The sequence below is a fragment of the Lichenostomus cassidix genome, unplaced genomic scaffold (genome assembly GCF_008360975.1).
Source record: "Lichenostomus cassidix isolate B80296 unplaced genomic scaffold, HeHo_3.0 HiC_scaffold_730, whole genome shotgun sequence".
NCBI lineage: Eukaryota > Metazoa > Chordata > Aves > Passeriformes > Meliphagidae > Lichenostomus > Lichenostomus cassidix.
Genome location: NW_028147888.1, coordinates 45,224 through 60,356, shown reverse-complemented (window position 1 = coordinate 60,356; position 15,133 = coordinate 45,224). Strand labels below are relative to the sequence as shown.

General features: G+C 49.7%; 1 long non-coding RNA gene across 1 annotated transcript; it reads left to right on the top strand.

Annotated features, from left to right (window-relative positions):
- The first annotated feature begins 6,042 nt into the window (after window positions 1-6,042).
- Window positions 6,043-7,018, top strand: LOC146420598 (uncharacterized). Its single transcript, XR_014849101.1, has 3 exons — window positions 6,043-6,366; window positions 6,699-6,777; window positions 6,964-7,018. It is a non-coding gene; the product is annotated as an uncharacterized LOC146420598 (long non-coding RNA).
- The last annotated feature ends 8,115 nt before the right edge of the window (window positions 7,019-15,133 follow it).

Sequence of the window (15,133 nt, the reverse complement as noted above, 5' to 3'; positions counted from 1 at the left end):
CTTAGCACACTGAAACCAAACCCTGCTTTTCCCATGGTCTCTTTTCAGGTGTTCAGTCAAGCCCGACGCACGGCGCATCCGGGTCCCACAGCATGGACAGGTTGAATTTTTGTTGGGAATCATCACCATTTGGATGTCCTCTCGTGCTGAATCAGTGCTGTTTGCTGGTCCAGGGTGGGATGTGCTCGGTGTGCCACCCTTTGGTTCGTCACTGTTTCTTCTGCCACTGTTCTCTCTGGTGCTCTGGCGGCAGCTGTTCCTTCCCATGTTGGGTTTAGGTGGAAGATCTTCGTGTACCTCCAGCAGCCTGGCCAAATCCTTCCACAGCATAGGTAAAATGTACATTCTCATTAGTCAAACAAAACAATCCCAAGTTATAAAATTCCAATCTCACCAGCTCTGTTTCATTTCCCACCAAATCATGGAGGGGCAGATTGTGAATTTCTGGACATCAGGTCCAGCAATTTATCAGTCAGGGGGGTCAACCCCCACGCTTCTGAACACCAGGTCAACCCAGTCTAAAGGACTGGTCTGGCTGCCAGTCATTCCCTGGAATAAACATATCGACTGCCCCATTTTACAGCTCCAGAAAATTTTAGGCAAGATGAAGTTGGAGGGAGGATTCAGTCAGCAGAGGACCCCCTGACCACTTGCCCATCTTACTCAGCACAAGCCCATGGCATAGGTTTAGAGTAAAAAGCTACAAAGCTCTTACCTTAGGCTTGTTTCACCCTCTGAACAATACTGTTGGCTGGGGAATCCAAGAGTATTTTGCCAGTCTGTCCTGTTTGTCAACCAAGTTCCTGAATGCCTGCAGAAAGGTGTGAAGTCTCCCTGCTAAGAGCCACTCCCTGAGAGCCCTCTGCTCATGGCCCTCTGGCATTATATCACTCCTCTGATAATTGGCCCACAGTTACCCCTTCTTCAGGCAGCTCCCTGTGTCCCAGCTGTTCCTTGTCTGCCCCTGACTGATAACTCATCCCAGGTGCTTTCCCACACCCACAGCCAGTCCCCTGGGCTGAAAATCTTTTATCATTGATTTGTTTGGCTGTTTAGTATGGAATGTGTTCTTCAGTAAGTTTATTGATAATTTTGTTGCCCCTGAACTCTTCTCTGAAGGAACACTGACAGCACACACACAATCCCAGCGACTCCATAGGGACATCCCAGGAGTCTCCCATTTGCCAAGCCACCTGCACGGAGATTGCAGTCTACAACAGGGTCTCAGGGGTGACATGCCACGTGTTTCCATGCTGCTAAGGAGCTGGCAGGTCACAGGCACTCACAGGGGCTCCATGGTGACATCCCTGCACTCTCCATCCTCCTAAAGGGCTGGGAAGTCACTGACAGTCACAGCTGCCCCCTGGGCGTGTTCCAGCCATCTCCAGGCTGCCAAAGAGCCAAGAGATCACATGTTGGGGTTCGACCCTGACTAAATGCCAGGCACCCCTGCTCTCTCTTGCCGCAGGAGAGGGGAAAGGAAAAACAACTGTTAAACACACACCAAATTCATGAGTTAAATGAGATGGGACATTTACAAGGGGACGCATGGAAAAAAGGGCAAGCAGGCTTCAAACTTAAAGTTGCAAAGTGAGTTAATTACCTAACTGAGTCAGAGGAAAAATGAGAGGTAAAAATAAGAACCCTCTTAAGAGCCCATTTTCTATTCACTCCCCTCCCTCCTACCAACCAACAGCTCGGGTAGGGGGCAGGGTTTGGGGTATTTTCTTAGTCCATAGAGCAAATCCATAAACCTATTCATCACCACAATTCTTCTTCTAAAAATACTGTTTATGTCTGCTCATTCTCTCTCTCTTAAGACAGTTTCTCTGCTCTCACCCCTTCCCTCTTTCCAACCAACAGCACAGGCAGGGGCAGGGTAAGGGGTTTGTTCTCTGGTCAGTCTGTCGGGGAGACGAGTCTTCTACTCAGCCAAGGGGTCTCCCCCACGAGAGACGGTCCTCTGGGAACTTCATTGGCATGGGTCCAATCTCATGAGCAACATCCCACCAAAATTTCTTCTGCAACGTGAGTCCTCTGGTCCATAAGGGGCAGACTCTCCCGAGCTGAGGCCAGGCTGCTTCCACCCCAGGACCAAGGCCTTTCTCTCCCTTGCAAAGCCTTTACAGCTTTAACTCTTTATATGAGACTCCCACAGCTTCCTCTAGGCATCCACCAGCTCCTCTAGCATGGGCTGTGGGTGGATCTCTGCACCCCTGTAGACTCCATGGGCTGTAGGGTGACCACCTGCTCCCCGCATGGTCCTCACCACAGCTCATCTATGAATGTACTGAGGTAGCCCTGAATCCCCTCATCCAGACCATCAGGAGAGACAAGGAACCGGATCATCCTGGAGGATTCCAGGCATTCCATGGAGCCAGATTTCAGGCTTATGGCTGTTTCATCTCTGGGTGTCCCTGAGACCATGGTGTCCTGATGGATCTGACTTTCTCCCTGACCCCAAATTCTCCTATTCTGGATTCCATTCAGGGGTAAATGGGCTCCTCTGGCTGATTCCGTGACTGTGTGTGGTGTGATGATCCTGTCTGGATTCCTGGTGTCCCCCAAATCTGTTACATCCCTCTCCCCTCCACACCTGGGTGGGGAAAAAATACAAGGAAAGGCTCCTGAGCTGGGATAAGGGCAGGAAGAGATCCTGTATGGATTCTGGGCAAAGGGGAGTCGACTGGGGGATATTAATTGGATTAATCCCCTGTCAGAATCAGAGCAGGAAAAATGAGAAGTAAAACAAATCCTAACCCACCTTTTCCCAATCCCTGCCTCCCTCCTAGGTCTCACTTTATTCCTGATTCTCTCCCTCCTCCCTCCCAGTGGCTCAGGGAGACAGGAATGGGGGTCATGGTCCACCCCAAAATTTCTCACAGAAGGTCTTGTTGAGTCACAAGGTGCAGAAAGGACCCTCAACACTCCCATATGATTTAGGGTAAAAGAGAAATTATTAATTTAAAAGAACTAGAAGCTGGATAGTAATAATAATAATAATAATAATAATAATAATAATAATAACTTTTGAACAGATTTAGAGGGCCAAAGGTTGGATAATGATTTACTAAGATTTGCTTGCTGAAAACCATTTATTATTCACCTAATGATTTTGTGCCTACCTAGTATCGGGGAGGATAGAGAGAAGAGAGCCAAATAATTGAGAAAAAACACTAAGTGTGACCAAGCATCCCGCCCTTGGACCCCAGGACCAGTACAAGTTGGTTCTCAGGCTTGGACTTGGACCAAGAACCAAGGAAGCATGCGCAAGGGAACAGGGTGAACGTTTCATCATGAGGAAGGCTATTGATTTTCCCATCATTAATTATTTGGGACCCCTGTCCACAATTAATCTGAGACACTTTGCTTGCACGAGCATATTTACATGAACTTTGATCTCATTATAATATGAAGCGGGGATAGGTAATAAATATGTATAGGGGCTATGTCTAACTTTATGCATATGTAACCTGTAACCTCATATAAACCTAGTGAAGTGCTGCTGATGGTGTGCATGCTTTTGGAGGGGCTATCCCCCATGCACCCCAGCTGGAATAAACACATACCTACTTCATAACTATCTGAGTTGTGGAGTCTATTCCGTGCTTCACACTCTTTTCTCTTCTGCCTCTCTTGGCCTGCTCTGTTTCTCTCACAGTGTCTCTCTTTAGCCAGGGCAGCTGCCAACCAAAGACCATCTGCTGGTTTTGTTCCCAGTCCATGAGCTAAAACAACCATGCAATGTAGTGATGAAAGCTGGCAGTGAAGTGTCATTGTAAGATTTTACTCCACTTGGCTTTTGGCTCCTCCTTCTGAGGAACTTTGCCTTCAAGGGCAGAAACATCTTTTCCTTGCTGCAAACTGGAATTCCAGACCCTTGCAGCATGTGTGCCATTGATCCCAGAGCAGAATTCCTGGGGCTCCCAGGGTGCTGGTCCTGCCATGCTTCTGAAGGGAGCTGTGCAGGGCCAGGTGACAAGGTCCAGCAGCTGTGTTGGTTCTGCAATGTCACAATGGTCCATTGGTTCCATGAGTTTCCATCCTGTCAACAATGGACTCCTTGGTTCCCCAGTGTCACAATGGCCGCTTGGATCCATGAGGTTCCCCAGTGTCACAATGATCTCCTTGGCTCCCTGAGGCCCTGCAGTGTCACAATGGAATAATGGTTCCATGAGGTTCTGTAGTGTCACCATGGTCTCCTTGGATCCTCAGGGTCACAACGGACATTTAAGATCACATTTTATCACCATGTGTCCTTGATCCAATGACCTTCTGTACTGCCAAAAATGGTTCATTGGTTCCCATGATGCCCTCCCGTGTCCCAGTGGATATTTGGTTCTGTGAAGTTCTTCAGTGTCACAACTGTCTCCTTGCTTCCACGAGGCCCTGCAGTGTCACAATGCCCCACAGGTTCCATGAGCTCCTGTTCTGTCACCGATGGTCTCCTGAGTTCCAATGAGGCCCCACTGTGTCACAGTGTCCCCTTCATTCCATGAGGTTCCGTAGTGTCACAATGGACTCCTGGGTTCCATGAGGCCCCACTGTGTCACAATGACCCCTTGTCTCCATGAGTTCACAATGGCCCATTAGCAGAGATGACCCCTCAGGCTGGGTGGGAATGAGCTGGTGCTTCCTCAAAGGGAGTTATCACAGCTGAGTCATTGCCAAGATAGGCAGGCAGTAAAATTTCATTGCACTATCCTGCTCCACTTGGCTTTCAGTCTCACAAGAGCTCTGCCTTCAACGGCAGGAACATCTTTTCCTTGCTGGAAACTGGAATCCCAGCCCATTGCAGTGTCTGCCATGGTGAAGCACCGATAGACTCCACAACTCAGAAAGTTATGAAGTAGGTATGCTTTTATTCCAGCTGGGGTGCATGGGCAGCAGCTCCTCCAAAGGCATGTACACCGTCAGCAGCTCTTCACTTGGTTTATATTAGGTTACAGGTTACATATGCATAAAGTTACCCAATGCTCCTATACATATTCATTACCTATCCCAGCTTTGTATTATAATGAGTTCAAAGTTCATTTAAATATGCTTGCGCAAGCGCAGTGTCACAGATTAATTGTGGGCAAGGGTCCCGAAAATAAATGAGGGATAAAGTTAGTAGTCTTCCTCAGGATGAACTCTTCACCTTGGTTCCTTGTGGATGCCCCCTTGGTTCTTGGTCCAAGTCCAAACCTTAGAACTCACTTGAGCCAGTTCTGGGGTCTGAGAGCAGGATGTTCAGTCAAACTCAGTAATTTTTATCAATTATTTGGCATTCCTTTCTATATCCTCCCTTTTACTGGGTAGGCAAAAATCATTAAGCAACTGATATATTGTTTCCAGCAAGCAGTTCTTAGTAAATCATTATCCAAACTCAGGCCTCCTAAGTAAGTTCCAGAAGATTATTATTCAGCTTCTGGCCCCCCTAAATTAGTAACTTCTACCCCTGTAAATCCATGGATCCCAGAGGACAATTCCCGAGGCTCCCAGAGTCCTGGCTCTGCCATGCATCCCAAGGGAGCTGTGCAGGGCCAGGTGACAAGGTCCAGCAGCTCTTTGGGCTCCCAGAGCATGCAGCAAAGTTTGCTTTGCTGAACATTTTCCAGCACATTCCCAGCTTGAAGCAGAAGGAAGAAGGAAAGGGAAGCAAGTCCCTGAGGGATTCAAGGGATGATTGCAGCTGGAAGGAACTCTACCCATGGGTTATTTGGCTGAAAGTCAAGTGGAACAAAACCTTGCAATTACATTTCACTGCCAGTCTGTCCTGGTTATAGGAGCAGGGCACCAGTTTAGCACTCTGTGGGTGTGACCAAAGTAGGCATTCTGCTCCCATTAGGTCATTTCTGAAGAGCTGTTGATGACAGGTCGTTTGCAGGAGCTGCCCAGTGCACCCCTGATCCCTCAGGCTACGAGCTGGGTGTTAAATGAGATAAGGAAGAAGAGGCAAACCCTGTGAGGCAAAGCAGTGTTTCTGTTTCTTCACACCAACGACTCAGCTGAGATGACTCCCTCCAGGGAAGCACCAGCACAGTCCCACCTACCCTGAGGGGTCATTTCTGCTAATGGGCCATCGTGGACTCAATGGCACCAGCACAATGGGCAGCTGCAATGACTGAGACCATCAAAGACTCCCCAAATATCCCATGACTCACAGGATGACATCTTTCCATTGTGAAGCTCCCTGCCCAGGGGGAGGTACTGAGCATTCCCACCTGAACCTGACCATATAAAAAACCTTTGAGCCTGGGGACATCTGGCAACACTCAACAGATCCAGAGGAGGAGCAAAACTCCAAAAGGACTGCGGCCACTGCTTTAGACAAGACTACAACCACCACTTCAGAAGGACTGTGACCACCACTCAGACCAACAGGTTTGGTTTCCTTTTGCTTTGTCTTTGCATCCAATGGGGACATGTGGCGCTCAGCACAGGAACTAAGGAACACCATCCCGTTCTTGTCCCAGGGTGCCTTTGTGAGTTAAAGCTGTGTCACTGTATTTCTTGTAATCTCTTTGGTGAATTGTATCTCCCACCTTAATCTTTTTTGGGGCAGTTCAGTGGGATATATTTCTTCTGCCAGTTTAAACTAGCAGGCTGTTTTTGAGGTTTTTGCAGTCGTGATAGACCGGGTGACTTCTAGAGATGGACTAGGACAGGAGGAACCCCCAACCCAATCAACTCACACCTTGTTTCCTCCAAACCAGGATTTCTTATTCCCAAATCTTGACCAGATGGAGGAGAAGGCTGCGAGGAAGACAAAGATATCCCGGAACAGTCAGACAGGTGAGGAAGAAGTCACTGCCCCTCTCCCCCTCTCTTCTCCTCCATCTCTCAGCCCACAATCTCCCATGGCTTCAAGACACACCTGCTGCCAATGCCATCCTTCCAGGGGTGCACTGGGGGAATCTCCTTCTCCTTCCCTCTGCCACATAGCCAAATTCTATCCTCTCCTCGCCCTTCCTACCCCAGGCAAGGAGCTGAGGACGGAGATCATGGAGGACAAATCCTCACAGCAGAACCTTGTGGAAGAGGCTGGTTTCAACAGCTCCATGGAACAGGAGTCCAATGAGGAGGAAAGGCGCTGGATATCCAGTATGAGGAGGGGATGCAAACCCCGCCCAAGGTGTTCTGAGGAAGAAAGATCCACCCTGTGTCAGGAAACTGGTGGGTGCTTCAGGCAGAGCTCAGAGCTTGTGGTCCATGAGCAAGTTCATGATTGGGAGAAGCCCTTCAGGTGTGGGGAGTGTGGGAAGAGCTTCAGGTGGAGATCCCACCTGATCATCCACCAGCAGATCCACACTGGGGAACGGCCCTATGAGTGTGGGGAATGTGGGAAGAGCTTCAGCCAAAGCTCTGACCTCATCCGCCATGAGATGATCCACACTGGGGAACAGCCCTACAAGTGTGGGGAATGTGGGAAGAGCTTCAGAAAGCACTCCCACCTGATCCGCCACCAGATGATCCACACTGGGGAGAGGCCCTATGAATGTCCTGAGTGTGGAAAGAGGTTTCAGACCAGCTCCAATCTCCTCGTACATCAGCGGATTCACACTGAGGAGAGGCCCTTCCGCTGCCCTGACTGTGGGAAGGGCTTCAGACACAACTTCAACCTTGTCACCCACTGGCGCATCCACACTGGGGAGAGACCATATGAGTGCCCCCAGTGTGGGAAGAGCTTCTCAGACAGATCTTACCTGACCCGACCAATGGAGCCACCAGTAAGGGAGACCTTGCAAGTGTCCCAACTGCAGGAAGAGCTTTATCCTCTCATCCAACTTCCATTCCCACTGGAGGAGCAACATTAGGAACAGACCTGGGGATCCATATTGGGAATATACCTGAATGGTGGTCCTGTTATTTTGGCCCTAATTTTTGTTTGGTTGATCTTCATCCCTTAAAACACACAAAACTGTGGTGAAAATCAACAAATTGATTAAAGACATCTAATGCCTCACTTCTTACTAGTGTTTGTGGGGATTCTGGGATTCAGGGTGATATTTGGGAGGATTTGGGCATATTTGGTGTAGCTTTCTCCATTGCTTTGCCCTCCAAAAGATGAGAGGGATCGATCTGTCACCTCAAAACCACTCAATGCCACTCAAAATCACTCAATCCCAGCCCAAAATTACTCGATTCCACAGCCCCTCAGGGTGGAATAGACTTAGAAGGGGATTGGGCAAAGTGGGATGCAAATCAGGAGAGGTGAGATGAACATTGGGTGGGGCAGACTGGGTGGGAAGGGGTTTGGAAGGGGTGGAATGAGGGAAATGGGGCTTGGGAATGGGGGTCTTGATGTCCAGAAGGGGTGGGATGGGTTTTTGTGGGGATTGGGAGGGTGGGACAGGGTCTGGAATGAGACAGCTGAAGGTTGGGGGTGATGAAGGGAGGAGGAACCAGCTTCTGAGGGGGATTTGTGGCATTCCATGCTCCTGAAGGGATTTTGGGGAATCCCACATTTTGGAAGCAGTTTTGGGGTACTCCCTAGTTCCTGGGGAGCTTCCTGGGTACAGTTCCAAGCAGACCCCTATTCCGGAGTGGTTGCCATGGGCACAAGGTCAGAGCTGTAGCCAGAGCCCATTGCCTTGGTGCTGGAGAGCAGAGAAATGCTGGATGGCCTCAAACATCTGGAGTGTGTGTTTGGGGTTGCAGGGCAAGTTCTGTGTAGGTGGGGTGGTCACTGCTCCACCCCAGCCACTGCAGCCTCTGGTCCAGCCCCAAAGAGGCTGCTAAGCCCCTGGCACCCAAAAAACCCCACCTGTGAGAGGGAGCAGAGCAGGTAAAGCCTGTGACACAGGTGTGACACTGACACGTCCCATGACCCCGGAGCTCACAGCAGCTGAGATGGAGCTGGATCCAAGGCTGTGACCGTGAATATCTCCATCTCTCTCTCTGTGTCTCTTTTCCTGACTTTCTCTTCTCAAAACCTGGATAACTTGAAGTTGGATGGATTAGAGTTCTCTGAGTCAGTGTTGTGTCAGGTGCCTTACCATAATTCTAGGTTTAATATAAGTTAGGAGCTAAGTTAACTACTATTCCTCTGTAAATTGTTAATCTATAGGTTATAAGTGAGTTTAAGTATTGTTAAGTGCTGGTTTTTTCTGAATTGTTAAGTCATAGGTATAAGTTAAGTATTGCTAAGTTTGAGAGATGTTAAGATTTTAGGCCGTATTCCTTTTATCCTTGTTGTCACTGTCCTTTAGTCACACACACCTAAACACACAAACAGAGACAGTTCTCAGTACATTTCTGGTTTGATTGCCTGGATTTTGTTTGATTTTTTTGTTGCTTTTTTCCCTTGGTGTGCCTGAACTGTCCAGCCTGGAGCAGAGTGACTCCTGCTGAGGAACTTTGTTGTGCTGTCGCTTAATATTAAATCTGGTTTTTGCTGATCCCTTGCTGGGGATTTTTTAAGTGCTCTCAAGCACTCATTCATAAGAGGGTAAAGGAGCCCTGGGGGACACGGGGATGCTGCTAAAGGGTCCCTGTCCCCCTGTCCCACCCCCCAGGGCCCTGTCCCCACTGTCCTCGTGTCAGACTCAGGGGACCCTGCTGTGCATGAGCAGCGTTGGACTTCTGTGGGGGAGCTGTGAGGTGGGGCCAGGGCAGAGTGACCTCCCCAGCGACCTCAGACAGCCCCACTCTATGATGTCGCAGCCCACTCTGGTATGTCAAAAAACCTTCCCTGTGATGTCAGAAACCATTCTATGATGTCACACATCCACCCTGTGATGTCACAACCCACGCTGTCACGTCTCCTCAGGTGTGCAGTTGACATCAGAGCCATTAGTGCTTTGGCTCAGCCGCCCCCCCTTGGCCCCCCAACCGTCTCTGGCCCCACGCCGAGCCCACCCTGCTCTCGGGCTGTTAGTGCAGCACTGCCTCCTCCTGCCCCACCCCTCCCTGCCACCTCGGGATTGGCTGCTGCCCCTCTGGGCCCACCCTCTTTGGCAGCTGCAGAGCTGGGGGGACACGGGATGACAACAATCGGGAGTGTCCCTTGGGGCTTTGGGAGCACAGGAGGGACTGGCGAGGGTGATATTTAGGGTCCCAGAGGAGAAGCAAGATTAGGGGGGTACAGCGGGACACCCCAAAAAGCCCAGCCGAAATTGTCCCAGCCCCCTCCCAAAGCCAGCCCAACTTCACCCCCAGCATGGCTTCCAAGTGCCCTGAATCCTGTGCACGGGTGGGGGAGGGAGAAGGGGGAAAACAGCAGGACCTCTCCCAATGTCCCAGCAGCTCTATATCCAGCTGGGAGAAGAAGTGGTGCCAGGGATCCAGGGGGTCCCCCCAAATTTCCCCCACACCCATGGCACAGCTGGACACTTGGCAGGCTGCCTCAGGCCTTATTGTCCACCTGCATGCCGGGACACAGCAGAAAATCCACCTGCAGCCCATGGTGATTCTGCAGGGCCACAATGGTCCCTTGCTTCCATGAGGTTCCATCAGGTCACAGTGGAACCCTGGTGCCATATTGTTCCATAGCCTCACAATGCTCTCCAGGGTTCCGTGAGGCCCTGCTGTGACACACTGGAGCCTTGCTGTCCTGAGTTACCATGACTGAACTATGGTCTCCTGTGTTCCATGAGGCCCTGCTTTGTCACAGCAGAGCCTTAGCTCCATAAGATTCCACAGCTTCACAATGGTCTCCTCTGATCCATGAGGACACACTGAGTCACACTGGAGCTTTGGTTCCATCAAATTCCATAACCTCACTGTCAGAGAATATTAATCCACTAACACCAGAGGATTATGTTCAAAAAGGAGACTGAGGAGTCCTATACCTTTATTTGAATAAAGACCCATGGGGTCTCTCAAATTGCTAGAGGACACAACCTCCTTTTTCACCCAGCTGTATTTCCCTCTCTCTTTCCCCATTGGCTGAGGTATTTAAGAAGTACAGACTCCCCGAGTTGCCTAATATAGACTTCCTTCTAATGTGCATTCTCTCCCCTGCTTTTTCTTTGGGTCTCTGTTTTTTTCTCTAAGTCCAAGGATTTAGCACGGCCGTGGGTGAGTAACACTCTTTGTCAATTCATGGAAATCCTCTGGAATATATGGCTCCTCCCACTGCTTCCTTCCCCTGTAAGTGTCTGGCCTCATCTGTCAGCAGGCCCTGCAGTTTGTGTGTAAAGACATCTCCCTCTTGTTCCTTTCAAAATAAAGACAGAGGGAATAAAGACAGATGGAATAGAGACAAACTTTGCTGCTAAAGAACATCTGCAAGGTTCCAAACCTTTGGACACCAGCCCGAATGGCTGTGCTCAGGGGTGTCAACATCACCTCAGCTGCCCCAGAGCCAAAATCCCCTGTGGAGATACTGGGACCTGTTGTGTGAGGTGTGATGCCAAACACACAGGGTTCAGTCTCTTTTGGATGAAGAAACGAGTTTTTCTGTCCATTTGAGATAGAAAACTACTTTCAATTTCACTAGTCTGTTGAACATGGTGTTCAAAATACATAATAAATGCTAAAAAGAAACTCTGATAAATACCTGTGGTTTAAAAGACATAAAGAAGTGGTTAGAAGCAACATACATACTGACCAAAGATTAAATAAAAGAAAAACTATCGTGTTAAAAAATCTTATGCAGTATTGTCAGTGGCTGTCCTTTATTTTTTAAACTTTTAAATGTTTCCTCTGATCTGCTTTTGTGTCTTGCACACATGAAGGTCTGTTGTCCATTCCAAGAAAAAGGCATCCATTAGTAGTCAAGATGTGTTGAATTCAGGGAAACAGTGTAGGTGACACACTTCTAGCAAGGCCACAGACTAAATCACTGAATTTTGAGAAGAACTTGCCCTGTTTCTAACACACCTTTCACCTGTTGCTATTGCTGTCTCAGGTCTCTGTTTCACAGTTGTTGCCAAAATTCACCGCTGGTGGAACAATTTCCCTTTACTTCACTGCCCTGTGCCAGCAGCCCCTGATTGACCCAGCAGAGGGCCCAACCTGCAGGTGAGACCTCACCTGATATTCTGAAAACCTCTGATCTGGTCTGGAGCCAGGGCAGCTCCAAGCCAAAGACCCTCAGCTGATTTTTGTTCCCAATCCATGAGCTAAAACAACCATGGATGTAGTGATGAAGGCTGGCAGTGAATTGTCATTGCAAGATCTTGCTCCACGTGGCTTTTGGCTCCTTCTTAAGAGCTTTGCCTTCAGGGGCAGAAACATCTTTTCCTTGCAGAAAACTGGAATTCCAGCTCATTGCAATGTTCACCATGGATCCCAGAGGGCAATTCCCGAGGCTCCCAGGGTGCTGTTCTGCCATGCCTCCCGTGAGAGCTGTGCAGGGCCAGGTGACAAGGTCCAGCAGCTGTGTTGGTTCTGCAGTGTCGCAGTGGTCCATTGGTTCCATTAGGTACCATAGTGTCACCATGGTCTCCTTGGATCCTCAAGGTCCCAGTGGACAATTGGTTCCATGACACTCTGTTTTATCACAATGTCCATTGATTCCATGAGCTTCCATACTGTCAGCAATGTTTCCTTGGTTCCAATGATGCCCTGCTGTGTTCCAACGGATATTGGGTTCCCTGAAATTCTTCAGTGTCACCATGGTCTCCTTGCTTCCACGAGGCCCTGCAGTGTCACAATGCCCCACAGGTTCCATGAGCTCCTGTTCTGTCACCAATGGCCTCCTGAGTTCCAACGAGGCCCCACAGTGTCACAGTGTCCCCTTCATTCCATGAGGTTCTGTAGTGTCACAATTCACTCCTGGGTTCCATGAGGCCCTACTGTGTCACAATGACCCCTTGGTTCCATGAGGTGCCACAGAGTCATAATGGTCTCCCTTCATCCAGGAGGCCCTGCAGTGTCACTTTGGTCTCCATGGTTCCATGTGGCCCCAAAGTGTCACAATAATCTCTGTGATTCCATTGGGAACACAAAAGCTTTGCATAAACATTGAGCAACACCTGCTTAACACAGCTGGACACATCTGTTTGTATTCAAAAGAGGGGTTAAAGGTGAGAATGGCACCATCAACTTCCATCTGCAACAGAGATCAAGGGACAGGACAGGAAGAGGGAATTCTGCTTCAAGACTCAGAGAATTCTGCTTACAGAGATCACTTCTGGTCACATTGTCCCTTGTAGAAAGGTGACATCATCAGAGGCAGCCTGTACTGAGCATGTAGTTCCTGAGTGGGGTTTGTTGTTTAGGAAACCTGATCAGGCTTTTCCATTCTTTCCTCACAAACAGGAAAACTTCTCCTGGGCCTGTGTGCAGGCAGAGCCCTGAGGAGAGCAGGTGGGACATGGAGCAATGGGCTGGGACAGCCAGCTGCAGAGCTCAGGGAACAAGTTTGTGATGCAGGGAACAGGGATGTCAGTGCCAGGTGGGCAATGTCAGCCATGGTGAGGTTGGGGGTGAGGAGCAGGTTGTCCCAACAGGGTCAGCCCTCAAGGGGCTCATTCTTCTACATGCCAAGACCTCCTAAGGAGACATTCAGCATCAAAGTCACTTGGGGAATGCTTCTATCATGTCTTCTCGGAATGGAAAAATAAAAAAATATTTCCTTGATGTAAAAGAAAAGTCATGGGTTGCACTTTGAAATCTTCCTCCTTAAAAGAACACAAAACTCACTCCAATAGCTGTACAAACCCTGAACACTTGAAGACAATGGAAGGCAGACAAAGAGCTCCTGAGGGCTTTCTGTAGTTTAACGAACCCCAAGGTGGAGCTGAGTCTGTGACCCTCAGGGACTGAGAGAAGGTTGAAGAAGCTGCTCAAGGAGCCAGAAGCAAAACTCCATGTCCCTTGGAGCATCATTGGGCCCACCTGAGGGCAGAGACTACCAAAGGCTCCCCAGGGACTCGTGAGAGCAGATTCTTGGGGCCAGGATTGCAGGGAGCCAAAGGCTCTGAGCAGGGAACTGGAATGCTGAGAGAAGCCTAGGTTGGTTGGAGGAAGCAGAAAGGCCAAGGCCTAACCCCAGTGACCAGTTTGTGGGTGATTGTTGCTGTACTCCAGAATTCCCCTGGGAAAACCCCTGGGGAAGCCAAGGCAGGAGCAGCTGGGAAGGGCTGGCAATGCTGCTGCTGCTCCTGCTGGGAGCCCCGGCTGGGCCAGGCTGGCGCCCACTGCGCTGCGGCTCCTGCTGCTGCCAGAGCCGGGCGGGACTCGGGGACAGGGAATGGACACGGGGGGACAGCAAAGGCCGTGGGGCTGCAGTGATGTTGGCGCTCAGGACAGTGCCAGCACAGAGCTTTGGACATGAGGGGTCATGAGAGGCCATGCAAAGCCTCAGCCCTGGCAGGAGGGAGTCCTGCCATGTCCCCAGGGCAGGGCAGCTGGGAGGTGCCACAAGTGCAGATGTGGTGCAGAGCAGGCTCAGAGCACCTCTGGGAGGGGATGTGACCCTTCCCCGGCTCCAAACCACACCAAAACCACCAGAAACAGGACTTTGCATCTTTAGAAGCCACTGCCAACTTGGAAGTGACTACAGCTCAATCCCACTGTGAGAAGGAAGGGAATCTTCCCAGTGAGCTGCCATCCAGCCACTGTTAACAATGGGTGGGATTTAGAAGTATAACACTAATAAATATAACAAATCAATAATAGTAACAACAATAACAAGAAATGAAGCCCTAAATTCCAACACACAGCACCACACCAAAAGGATGAACTGCCTTTATCTTTATTGCCTCAAGGCTCATGAGAAATAATCCTGTTATATAATACCCAAAAACCCACTCAGGAACAAGTTCCCCTCCCTTCACCAACCCCAACCTTTGGCTGTCTCATTCCAGACCCTGCTCCACAGTCCCAATCCCCACCCCAACACATCTCACCCCTCCTGGACATCAAGACCCTCTTTCCAAGCCCTATTTCCCCCATTCCACCCCTCCAATTCCCATCCCACCCATCCTGCCCCACCTAATGCCCAAATCACCCCAACAGAACTGCATCCCACGTTGCCCAATCTCTTCCAATGCCATCTCACACTGAGGGGCTGTGGAATTGAGGCATTTGAGGCACGGATTGAGCCATTTTGGGGTAAGATTGAGTACTTTACAGGGGAATTGGGTGGTTTTGAGGCACTGGATGAACCCTCCTGGCATTAAAAAAAATGGTGGAAGAAACTGTACCAAATACCCAGAAGCACTGAATCATCCAGAATAGCTCCCGAACACCAAACACC